This window comes from Bufo bufo, chromosome 3 (assembly GCF_905171765.1).
Source record: "Bufo bufo chromosome 3, aBufBuf1.1, whole genome shotgun sequence".
Taxonomy (NCBI): Eukaryota; Metazoa; Chordata; class Amphibia; order Anura; family Bufonidae; genus Bufo; species Bufo bufo.
The window spans coordinates 467,318,807-467,331,221 of record NC_053391.1 but is presented as its reverse complement, the minus strand read 5'-3'; the positions used below and the strand labels follow the sequence as shown (position 1 = coordinate 467,331,221).

Sequence of the window (12,415 nt, the reverse complement as noted above, 5' to 3'; positions counted from 1 at the left end):
GAGCAGGAGCTGGAAGATGAGGAAGTCGCAATGCTGAATGAATTCCCAGGGGGGGCTACTCCATCTAAGACTAGTCAGCAGGAGTCTGAAGAGCAGTCAGAGGAGGATAGTGCCTGGGGGAAAGACGAGGAGCAACAAGAGCAGGCTTTGAGGGGGACTTTTCGGGATCCCTGGTGTTCTCAGTGGCTGGGGGGAGGAGACCGAGGACGACATTCTCCTGGGCGATGAGCAGGAGCCAGGGCTCTCCACCTCTTCCAATTTAGTGCAAATGGGGGCCTTCATGCTCCAGTGTTTGAAGAGGGACCCCCGTATAAAAAACATAAAAGGCAAGGACCAGTACTGGGTGGCAATGTACTTAGACCCAAGTTACAAACACAAAATGGCGGACATGTTACCAGCAATACAGAGGGCTGTCAGAATGCAGCATTTACAGGCCTTGTTGTGAGAGATGCTGCATTCTGCTGTTGCAGGCGCTGGAAGAGGATTTTCCAACCAAAGCGAAACAGGTGCGGGTACCAATCCTACCACGCCTGCAAGAAGAGGGCGGTTTGAAGATGTGTTGGTCACTTCGGATATGAGATCATTCTTGCAGCCAACCCATCGACAGCCGCCCTCCGGATCTGCCCCAGGGAACACCTAGACCGACAGGCGTCCGACTACATCGGGTTAATGGCCGATGTGAACGCTCTGAGAAGTGAGGAACCCCTGGACTACTGGGTGTGCAGGCTTGGCCTGTGGCCAGAGCTGGCACAATTTGCCATGGAACTCTTGGTTTGCCCCTCATCTAGTGTCCTGTCCGAAAGAATGTTCAGCACAGAAGGGGAGATCGTGACCGATAAGCGCACTCGCCTAGCTCACGACAGTGTGGACTACCTCACATTTCTAAAAATGAATGAGGCATGGATCTCGGAGGAACACCTGTGACGACCACGTGTAATTGAATTTCCTCATGCCAGCCCACACATATCCGCCACCACCCAGGGAAGGCTTATTGTGTAAGAATAAGTTGAAATGGATTCATACACTGCAATCATTACAGCCAAGAAGGTTACATATAGAGTTCAATGTAAGTCACCTTTAGGAGCTAAGGGATCCCTTTTTTTTGTATATATGTTTTTATGGGGGGATTATTTTTATGATCTTAATCACTTTTACCGTAGGTCATATGTGGAAAAGAACTGTGAATATACACTCACCTAATGAATTATTAGGAACACCTGTTCTATTTCTCATTAATGCAATTATCTAGTCAACCAATCACATGGCAGTTGCTTCAATGCATTTAGGGGGGTGGTCCTGGTCAAGACAATCTCCTGAACTCCAAACTGAATGTCAGAATGGGAAAGAAAGGTTATTTAAGCAATTTTGAGCGTGGCATGGTTGTTGGTGCCAGACGGGCCGGTCTGAGTATTTCACAATCTGCTCAGTTACTGGGATTTTCACGCACAACCATTTCTAGGGTTTACAAAGAATGGTGTGAAAAGGGAAAAACATCCAGTATGCGGCAGTCCTGTGGGCAAAAATGTCTTGTGGATGCTAGAGGTCAGAGGAGAATGGGCCGACTGATTCAAGCTGATAGAAGAGCAACGTTGACTGAAATAACCACTCGTTACAACCGAGGTATGCAGCAAAGCATTTGTGAAGCCACAACACGCACAACCTTGAGGCGGATGGGCTACAACAGCAGAAGACCCCACCGGGTACCACTCATCTTCACTACAAATAGGAAAAAGAGGCTACAATTTGCACGAGCTCACCAAAATTGGACTGCTGAAGACTGGAAAAATGTTGCCTGGTCTGATGAGTCTCGATTTCTGTTGAGACATTCAAATGGTAGAGTCCGAATTTGGCGTAAACAGAATGAGAACATGTATCCATCCTCTGATGGCTACTTCCAGCAGGATAATGCACCATGTCACAAAGCTCGAATCATTTCAAATTGGTTTCTTGAACATGACAATGAGTTCACTGTACTAAAATGGCCCCCACAGTCACCAGATCTCAACCCAATAGAGCATCTTTGGGATGTGGTGGAACGGGAGCTTCGTGCCCTGGATGTGCATACCTCAAATCTCCATAAACTGCAAGATGCTATCCTATCAATATGGGCCAACATTTCTAAAGAATGCTATCAGCACCTTGTTGAATCAATGCCACGTAGAATTAAGGCAGTTCTGAAGTTCACCATACTAATACGGGGTCCAACACCGTATTAGTATGGTGTTCCTAATAATTCTTTAGGTGAGTGTATAACTAACACATTGTTTTCTTTTTGTTCCTTCTCTGGTTAAGGTGAGCTGCGGATTGGCAAGATTGGAACGTATGTCTCTACAGCTGAAAGAATTGCTATATAGGGACAGGATATACGGGTGGTATGATAAAAGATGTGACGTCTCCCAAAGTTGTGAAAGTGAAACCGAAGCACACAGATGGAACCCTACCGATGGTGGGTGTCTTTCTGTAGTGCCACAATAAGAGTGGTGAGTATCATAGAAATATGATGCCTACTACTGGATGGGCGTTGCCGGCCATTATACACAGGAGAACAGATAAGTTAGTGTATGTATATTGTCCTTGTTGATAAAGTTGTGTGAAACGCACGCATCATGACATGCGCAGTCTGTTTGGACAGACGTAATGTACGTGATACAAAGACTCGCACAGTGCATTAGCTGAGAAGCTGAAGAGACATACGGCAGTGGCCATCTTGCAGCTCACACGTCCGGAGTGAACATGTAAGAAACTGTTTTATCTATGGAGGAATTTGTAATCCACATTATGCAGAAGCCTATGATTGGTTTTTGAGATGACACTATTTATATGTAAATGGTTGATTAGTGGAAGAATTATTACAACTCCTTATTCTATATGTATTTAAACTCACAATACTATGGCTTAAGAAAGGCTTGGTATAAGTCAAAAAAACGTTGCCTTGTCTGATGTGTTGATCGAAATAAACTTGCAAACAGAGAAGACGTTGGTCACAATTGCTTTATTTCTTACAGTTTGAAGAGGGAAGGAGCCTGACTGCTGGTGATCGTGCAAGCTTCTATAAAGTGGGACGTTGGTGCTGTGTTCAAAAATACTTTTCTGGCATGTTCTATTCCAGTCACTGTCCTGGGACGGGCTATCTACTAGTACTATATAACCGTAATGATGTTTATTATTATGTTTTCATTGTAAACACAATGTGGGAGATTTATCATGATGTGCATAGGTTCCAGAAATTACTACCAAGACCAGCGAACTTCTGAATAACATTTATTAAGGAAATTATATATCAGTATATATGTGGAGGTAAAGGCTGTGATGTTAATTCTTTAATTAACTAATAAACCGTTTAAATAGAGATAATAATAAACAACACGTCCACTCATTAACCCCTTAGTGACAATGTAGTGTCCCACTAGGTAGGGGTGGGCACTACACAAGGGTCAATTGGGTCATGTGTTACTCCTACTCCTAAGGGACAGTAATATTATATGTAACCATGCATTTTAATGTATTTTCTATGTGCTTTTGTGTGTATTGTTCCCCTGTGACATGCATAGCAGGCCTATGAGGGTGTAGTTAGGCATCCTAGAAAACTAGAGGGAGATAGGGAGCCCCTAGTATAAATGTTCAGGCCCAGACAGGGAGGAGTTAGTCTGTAGTCAGGAGTCTGTGGACACAGAAGGGAGAGGGCATCTTAGCCAGAGATATGCTGAGGGCCTCCTCCTGACATGCAGCTAGATAGTCCAGGCTTCTAGTTGCCACCAGGAGGCTAGTGAAGGACCATAGCCTGCCTGAAGTATTATTGAGCCTATGATAGCACAAGAAGATGTCACCCCAGTAGAAGAGATGTGCCTCCTGGGAGAAACCTGCAGTACCCTCAAGCCAAGCAGGGCCAGTGTATCCAGCTAAGACAAGTAAGCTGATGGGCAGAAGGATTATAAATATAATGCAAGGATAAATACGGGAGGAAGATTATTTTTACCAAGGCATCCGGGCCTTGGGATAAAAGCCAGACAGGAGTTCTAAGGAACAGCGTACACTATATCTGAGGAGAAGGTACAGCCTAGTCTGAGTGTGTATTATTATTGCCCTCCGAGTATCTTGCCAAGATTATACCTGCCAGTATTGAAATAACTTTATGCTGTTAAAAACAAAGCAGGGCGCACCATAGGGTAATACCGTTGGTAGACAGATAAAATAAATGGTTCCAGTACAGGGCTCACCTTTTGTGGTTGTGCTATCTGTAGGCACAACTCTAGTAAAAGCTTGTCTATTACTGCGATGGAGTCACGATTCACTGATGGATCTGCAGCCGCAGAGGGATGACTTCTTGTCGGGGATCCCTGAAGTCTCCAAGAAGTGGTAGGATACAGAGATAAATAGATAAAATATCCCAGGGCGCAAGAATCCAGTCCAGATGGTGATAGTAAATAGAAACGTATTTATTGCAGAAGTACAACGCGTTTCGGGGAGTAGTCCCCCTTCATCAGGTACATAACACTGCATAACAATGCATATGCAGTGTTATGTACCTGATGAAGGGGGACTACTCCCCGAAACGCGTTGTACTTCTGCAATAAATACGTTTCTATTTACTATCACCATCTGGACTGGATTCTTGCGCACAGGGATATTTTATCTATTTATCTCAGTATTGAAATAAGCCTGCTTGTGAAGAACACTTGATGTAAGGGACTGTATTACCATATTATTGTATAAAGTTGGACTGTTCTACCAGTAAAGCAAAGTTTGGTTCACTATACCATCTGCGTACCTCACTTATTGCTACTATAAATCGGTGTGCCACCGTTACAGGCACTGGCATCACGATTCTTAATGGGACCTTGCCTCAGGTACTCAAAACACCTGCAACATCCAGGGCACCTCATCCACCATCAGGCCTGGTCTCTACATACAGAGTGTGCCCCAGAGGAACTTTGTGTCAGCCTCTCCTTCACTGTCGCATGCCTGCCCAGGGTTCTCCTATGAACAGTGAGTAACCCTCGATTGCCCATAACCGTGACCTCACTTCGCAATACCCTGCAGGTCTGGCGTGCTGCAACAACCCATACGCCTTTTTACGGCGGTCACTAAGGGGCCTTAGGCTGGGCTGCCGCGTTTTTTCGGCGGCCCAGTCTAAGCGCTGCACTGCAGTGGGGAGCGCGGACCCGGCTCTCACATGAGAGCCGGGACCCTGCTCTAACAGCCCGGACCGGCAGGAGTGCCGATCCGGGCTGTTTAACCCTTTACATGCCGGGCGCAATGGCGCCCGCTGCATGTAAAGTGGTGACAGAGAGAGCGGACTCCCTCTGTCTCCCATCAGCACCCCGAAAATGCGATCGCAGGGTGCTGATGTGTTGGGAAGCTTACCTTGCTTCCAATCAGGGACATGAGCCTGTCTTCAGTTATCTCCAGCAGGCTGTGCCTCTCTGGCGCAGCCTGCTGGTCAATGTTTGAATAGCATTGCTATTGAAATGTAATGCATTATAGAGATAATGCATTACATTTTAAAAGCAATCAAAATACTGTATATTATAGTCCATTTGTGGGACTATTAAGTAGTAAAAAAAAATTGAAAAAAATACACATTTATTAAATAAAAAAATTCCATAAAATAAAAAAATATCCTTTTTTTCCCATTGAAAATACGCTTTTCAATGAAAAAAATAGCAAAAAGAAAATATCCCCCATATGTTTGGTATTGCCGCGTCCTTAACGACCCAGACTACATAAATATTACATAAATTATCCCCTATGGTGAACGCCGTAAAAATAAAAAGACAGAATTTCTAATTTATTCTTAGTTTCCACCAAAAAAAAACGTAATAACAAGCGATCAAAAAGCGGCATTTACTCCAAAATGATACCAATGAAAAATACAAGTCATCACTCAAAAATCAAGTCCTCACACAACTCCATAGAAAAAAATAAAAAAAGTTATGGGTCTTGTGAAGTGGCAATGCAAAATAATTTTTGGGGTTAATAAAAGGGGTTTTATTGCAAAAAAAGTAGTAAAACGTAAAAAAAATTATAAGTATTTAGTATCACTGTAATCGTACTGACCCAGAGAATAAAGATATTATGTTATTTGTACCGAAAAATGAACGCCGTAAAATTTATAATGTAAAAACGCAGTGGCAGTATTGCTATTTTTCCCCATCTCACTCCCAGAAAGAGTTAATAAAAGTTAATCAGAAAGTTATGTGTACCCCAAAATGGCGCCATTAAAAACTACAACTTGTCCCTAAAAAACAAGCCCTCATAAAGCTATATAGACGAAAAAATAAAAAAGGAACGAGACCATGAAAAAAGAAAGAAAAACGCTTGATCATAAAGGCCCAAACAGGCTTGGTAACTAATGGGTTAATGAGCGACTTCACCCAATGAATCTAACATTGCGACAATATAGGAGAGGGGGGGCGGGAACTGTTTGCTGTCCAGTGCCATGATTGCACACTGACCGTTATCTCCTTCTTTTACAGGTATCTGGAACGTCCGTTGAAGAGAAGGACCAATCACCATTCTCCAAAGGCACCTGCAACTTTTCCCAGACATCAATCGCCGATGACTTCACCAATCAAATCCTGTTGCCAGGTAAGAAATCAATAACTTAATATACCACATACACCTATACAATGAACGGAACCATGCCATCATGTGTTCCCTTCCTTGTATACACACTTCCGGGCCCATACAAACTGGTGTAAAGTAAGCAACTTAGTGTTGAAATCTAGTATAGACATTCCTAGGAAACCCTTGCTGTGTGTGGGAGAGCTCTGATATCAGAGGCAACACATGTCGCCGAGCTCTTGTTGTCCCTGGTATGATTACCAGGGATGACAATCTCTTGTATGTGATCATCACACCAGAAGTTGGGGCAGTGTGTTACTCCACAGCAAGGCAAAATTAAAGTGCTCACCAACAGGTTTCTGTACTCGAACCCGATCATAGTCAGGTCCCAAACAGAAACTAGATTCTCCACTAAAGACAATACGGTTCCAGTCTGTAGCAGTCCAGGTTTCTTGTTCACAACACTATGCAGGTGACGGTGGCTGGCTGTCAAAGGCAGGACATGTAATGGGTGTCATGACCCCAAATTTCCTTCTGCTTACGCCTGGAAATGGTGCTGGCATAGACAGCGGTGTGTAATAAAGATGCCACTTGTGTCTGGATGGTGGACAACAAAACTGGTAGTCAGTCTGAGCATTCTGGAGCCATGTGTGCATGCCCCCATGTAAGCATTTCTCCCAACACCTCCTAGCAACTATGCATAAAAACTGTGTCCATTGACGTACCTACCATGGGAACTGGAGGGAAGAGCTGTGCAGTGTTGACAATCCTCTGTTACCAACATATATCTAGGGTATTTTCTAGCAGCTACCACTAGGGGGAGCTCAGTGCACAGATTTAGCCAGCTTCCATTTAGTTCAAGGGTAAATGTATACATTTCTATGCACTTAGCTTCCTCTAGTGGTGGCTGCAGGCAGACTGTTCCGTTATGTACTGAAGAAAATCTGAGAATTTAGAGCTGTATGAGGGTGATTGATCAATGTATTTATGCAAGTTGTCTGGTGTAAATCTAATGACCAATAGATTGTTCAGAATGATCAGAAGCATCTGTTCCAATTTTTCAGGCACACAAGTTGGGTAAGGGTCCATTCACACGTCCATAGTTCTGGGTCCACATCCGTTCTGTAGTTTCATTTCAATGGAGCCGCAAAAGATGCAGACAGCACACCGTGTTCTGTCCGCATAAATAGTTCCGTTTCGCGGCCCCGCCAAAAAATAAAGCATGTCCTATTCTTGCTCGCAATCGCAGACAATAATAGGCATTTCTATCACAGGGCCGGCCATGTGCAGTCTGCAAAATGCTGGTATCCATGTTTTTCAGATCCTCAATTAGCAGACCGCAAAAGACTTATCGATGTCTGAATGGACCCTTCAGCGGGTGAGGCAAAGCAGTCCTTTTTTATTTAAAACTTTCCTCCACTTCATATACAAAAATCATAATTTGTCATACAAGTTATTTAAGGGGCATGCTACGGTTTTCTATGGAGCTGTATGGGATCTGTGTATGCCCCTGACTGTGTACATATTTATATTTTACGTATATATTTGGTACCATGCCGATGGTTCTAACCATTTCATGCCATGACTTGATGGAGCCTTCATAGCACAGCCAGTAAACCTATCATAAGGGTGAACTATCAGAAGGAGAATATAGAAGCTTGATTCAAATAGGATCATAAACGGAAATAGATCAGTGGCTCAAGTACTGTAACCAAGCACCTCTTAGCAGCTCTAAGGAGTACAGGCTATTTTATACCAGTGACAATTGGATGTCTTTTTTTTAATAATGTCTCTATATACGTTGTGCTTTGTTTGGCACAGGAGCATAACAGTTACAGAATATTAAGGGTGTATAAGACTGTGCTGTTATTCTGCAACACATTTGAAAATTCATCAAAATAATTAGACTCCTTACCCACAGAAAAAGAAAGCAGAGCATTAGCACCACCTATCGGATAACTACAACAGTTTACAAAAAGGTTGTCTTGCCTTCTTTTGTTTGCTACTTTAAACTAATGGAAAGAGTGTATACTATTCATCATACGTATTCTGTTGGCCTTGGCAAGCATGAATGTTGGCCATATTTATCTATTCTTGAATGCCTTGCTATCACTAGATTGGACGCTGCATTGCTCTGCCTATCATTATGTATAAGTATGTTTTATGTTCTTATGCTACGTTACATACTGTGGAATAAATACATCACCATGTAGCTATAGCAAAATCAGGGAGTCGGGAGGAAACTGACACACAAATCACATGGACATACTGTAGATCCAGTTAGTGTTACCATACACAGTACCGGAAACTTTGTGCTAGGCAATATATGAAAGTCGGAGGCAGAAATATACCACATTGATAGAGTATATGAAGTATCTGAAACAACATCTACTTCAATGTCTGCCTTAAAGTTATTTGAAATGGAAGTTACAATTTAACCTGAGGTATGCCATTCAGGGTTGCCAACCATCCAGAAATTTCTGGACAGTCTGTAAAAATAGGTGACTTTTTTCCTGTGTCTGTAAAAAAAAAATAGATGTGTCCGTGATTATTTTTTTGGGCTGCAGGTACTTGACTAGATTATTTTGGTGGTAATTATCATCATTTTACAGCTCACAGTAAATCCTGGTAATGAGTACTTATCAGTATAATGAGCTATAGACATGCATTACTTATAATCTTTATCATTCATTATGGTTTTCCAATTTGTCCATAAAATATGTTGGTTGTCTGTGATTTTAGGTTAAATTGTCCAGAAAAAAAAGAAAAATCCTGATTGGCAACCCTGATGCCGTTACTTTAACTTATTCCCTTTAAACTGTGCTACATATTGTCTGATCACATCGATATGCGATTTCTGGTTCAGGTTCATAACTCTGCATGTTTCTAATTGAGATTATAGCTTTTTATGAGAATTAGGTAACATTGCATTAAATTTGTCTTACATACTAAGAACACAAACTGCACATTGCATTTTCGGAGAACAGCTGTACATTTAACGTAGTCAGTCAGTAAAAAAAATACACAAGGATTTATTAAAGACTGAATGTTTTATGTTATGCACATCAAGAACACATAAGGCGCCTTAACAACTGTAAAGGGTGTTTTTTGAATTTCCCTGTAAAATACTCACTAAACATATATTACATTGGTGCGGAATCCATAGCACATAGAAAAAACATTAGACTATTTATGAGGGTGAACCTCATGTGTACCTAGGTTCAGTATCACTGGGCCCATAAAGGACTAACATATATATATATATATATATATATATATATGATGAAATTCAGTTCATTCTGCAGAGTATTTTTCAGTAGGGTTTGTGTTAGAGCAGACAGTGGACAGTGATATCACTGTATGTACTTAGTGACTAAATTAGTTTAGCGTAACCTGAAAATGAGATTAAGGCCTCATCTACATTTGTAACACTCAGAACTAAATATGGCACCCTACACTCCAATAGGCTTTTACTGCACCTTAATACACCTAAAATCCGTGGCCTGCTTCATCAGACACATAATTATGGAGCTAATCTCTTCTAGAAGCATTTCTAGAGAATTATTATGTAACAGCACTGTATAGAGCACCATACAGTGATATACAGCGTAAACTGGCTCTATGGTACACAGCTACAGAGACTTTGTGTGCTTCCATGGTGCCTACATGCACATGGCTCTTCTGAGGACTTCGTGCCTAAAATGCATAAAATTACTTGAACAATTGGAAAAATCCAACAATATTGGTTCATTTGTCAGTGTTCTGGGGGCATGGTGTCTTCTGCATGCAACCGTATGATTTGATTCTAAATCACAGGGGATAATTTACTAAAGACTGGCATTTCACATGCCAGTCTTAGTGAAAAGGCCAGAGAGAGGTCCCCTTGCCGTAGTGGATGGGCACAAATTATTTTGAAAATATATTCTTTTTGTCTAGTCAATGATGCATTAGTTCATGTATTTTATGTTTGCAGAGTGATGTTGTGTTGTGTTTGCTTGTACTTTAGTAAAAAAGGGTGTCAGAGTAACATGCAGCCAAATTATTAAAATGATTAAGAGGTGCATGTGTGTTAATAAACTTGTCTGTGATGTCCATGCTCCATCTTTAGATCCAAAAAGGAAGCAGTATCCTTCTAATGTGAGTCCTCCGGTATGTAATAAATTATAATTTCTTATAATGACACATGCCAGGTTTTCCAAAATGTTTTACCACACTCAAATTTAGTCCTCATGCACACAAGTTGTATGTGGCTACAATAATCAACTCATAGACTTCTAATGGGACCTACTGTACCTATGTGATTTCATAATGAGACATAAATACAGGAAATAACTAATGGGGTGCTCTAACAGATGCCTAATAATGGAGTTGTTCTCCCCCCAATCATGCTATACAGATGTGTCTTTCCTTACCTTTCAGCTTCCCCAACATATCACAAAATATATGGTGCAAGAAGACTGCTTTTTAAGAAAGAAAAAACTTGATTTTACAATACTACGTTCACTTCCGGTCACATGACTGTCATGCAAACGTCAGCATTTACGTGCATGTATATGGTATGTCACTACTTCTGGTCCAGTGGGGACTGGAAGTGGAGGGTACAGGGGCCGGGGTGCTGGACTTTGTGTCAAGGTGTTTTTTTTTTTCTCTTTTTTTAAACATTGTCCAGCACTTTGCTAAATATGTTTCCTGTGTAGGAGTGTAGGACAACCCAATAACTTTCTTATTCTCCATGCACTGACTTCAAAGCACCAAATAACCAAACCAATAATGCACCAGGTTCTGTTTATTGTCCATCCAGAGTTCTTATATTAGTTCAGTTGAAAGCAAAACTCATCTACTAATATTTACTGTAACAGAAAGGGGGTGCAGAAAAAGACACCATGGCTCAAGAACTGCAACAATGACCTTTTTCACATTTACTGTATGTAAACTGTATATTTAGCTGTTGTTGAATGAACAAAATGTGGATGTATTTTCAGATTTATATCATGTCTCACTATACCGCATAAAACATGGTAAGCACTTCCATACAGTTTGGTAACATTCAGAAACTCTTTATTTTTGCTTGGGTGTGACCAAACGGCTGTAGAGTCCAGCATTAGTGATTACTGATAATTTCTTGTACATGGAATCTACCCTTCAAGTGGAATAAGTGACAACAAACTACAGTGGATATTATATTTACCCACTTCATTTTTTATCATGTTATTGTTTTTCTTACACAGCTTTTACCCATTAATTAAACTTGTCAGACCAATATCCGTTTCTTCTGTCAGAAAATGTCCTGCTTGAATTACAGCATAACTCTAATTGTAGAGTATAAACAATGAGGTTTAGGATTATTATGAGTAATAGGAATGTTTTATTAGGCTAGGATGAGAAAAAATTAGAACAAATGTCCCTGTAAAAATGTTTCATTCCTAAAAAAAACTATATGGACAAAAGTATTGGGATACACCTTTTGATCATTGAATTCAGATCAATCATTCAATCTCATTGCCTCATTTGTATAAAATCCATCACATAGCTATGCAGTCTGCCTTTACAGAGGCTTACAAACACTTGTGAAAGAATAGGTCGCTCTAAAGAGCTCACTTAATTCAAGCATGGTACTGTAATAGGATGCCACCACTGCAACAAGTTAGTTTGTGAAGTTTATTTTCTTCTAGGTATTCTAAAATCAACTGTGAATGGTACTACTGCAAAGTGGAAACATTTAGAACCACAGAAACCCAGTCACAAAGTGCCAGACCATGTAAAGTTACAGGGCAGGGTGGCCGAGTTCTGAGGCACATAATGCATAAAAGTTGTCAAAGCTTTGCTGACTCAAAGCTGCCCTGGCATTAAC

At 41.2% G+C, this 12,415-nt stretch overlaps 1 long non-coding RNA gene across 1 annotated transcript; it reads left to right on the top strand.

Annotated features, from left to right (window-relative positions):
* Positions 1-7,806: 7,806 nt before the first annotated feature.
* LOC120995797 lies at positions 7,807-11,937 on the top strand. Its single transcript, XR_005777672.1, has 2 exons — positions 7,807-10,529; positions 10,579-11,937. It is a non-coding gene; the product is annotated as an uncharacterized LOC120995797 (long non-coding RNA).
* Positions 11,938-12,415: the final 478 nt, after the last annotated feature.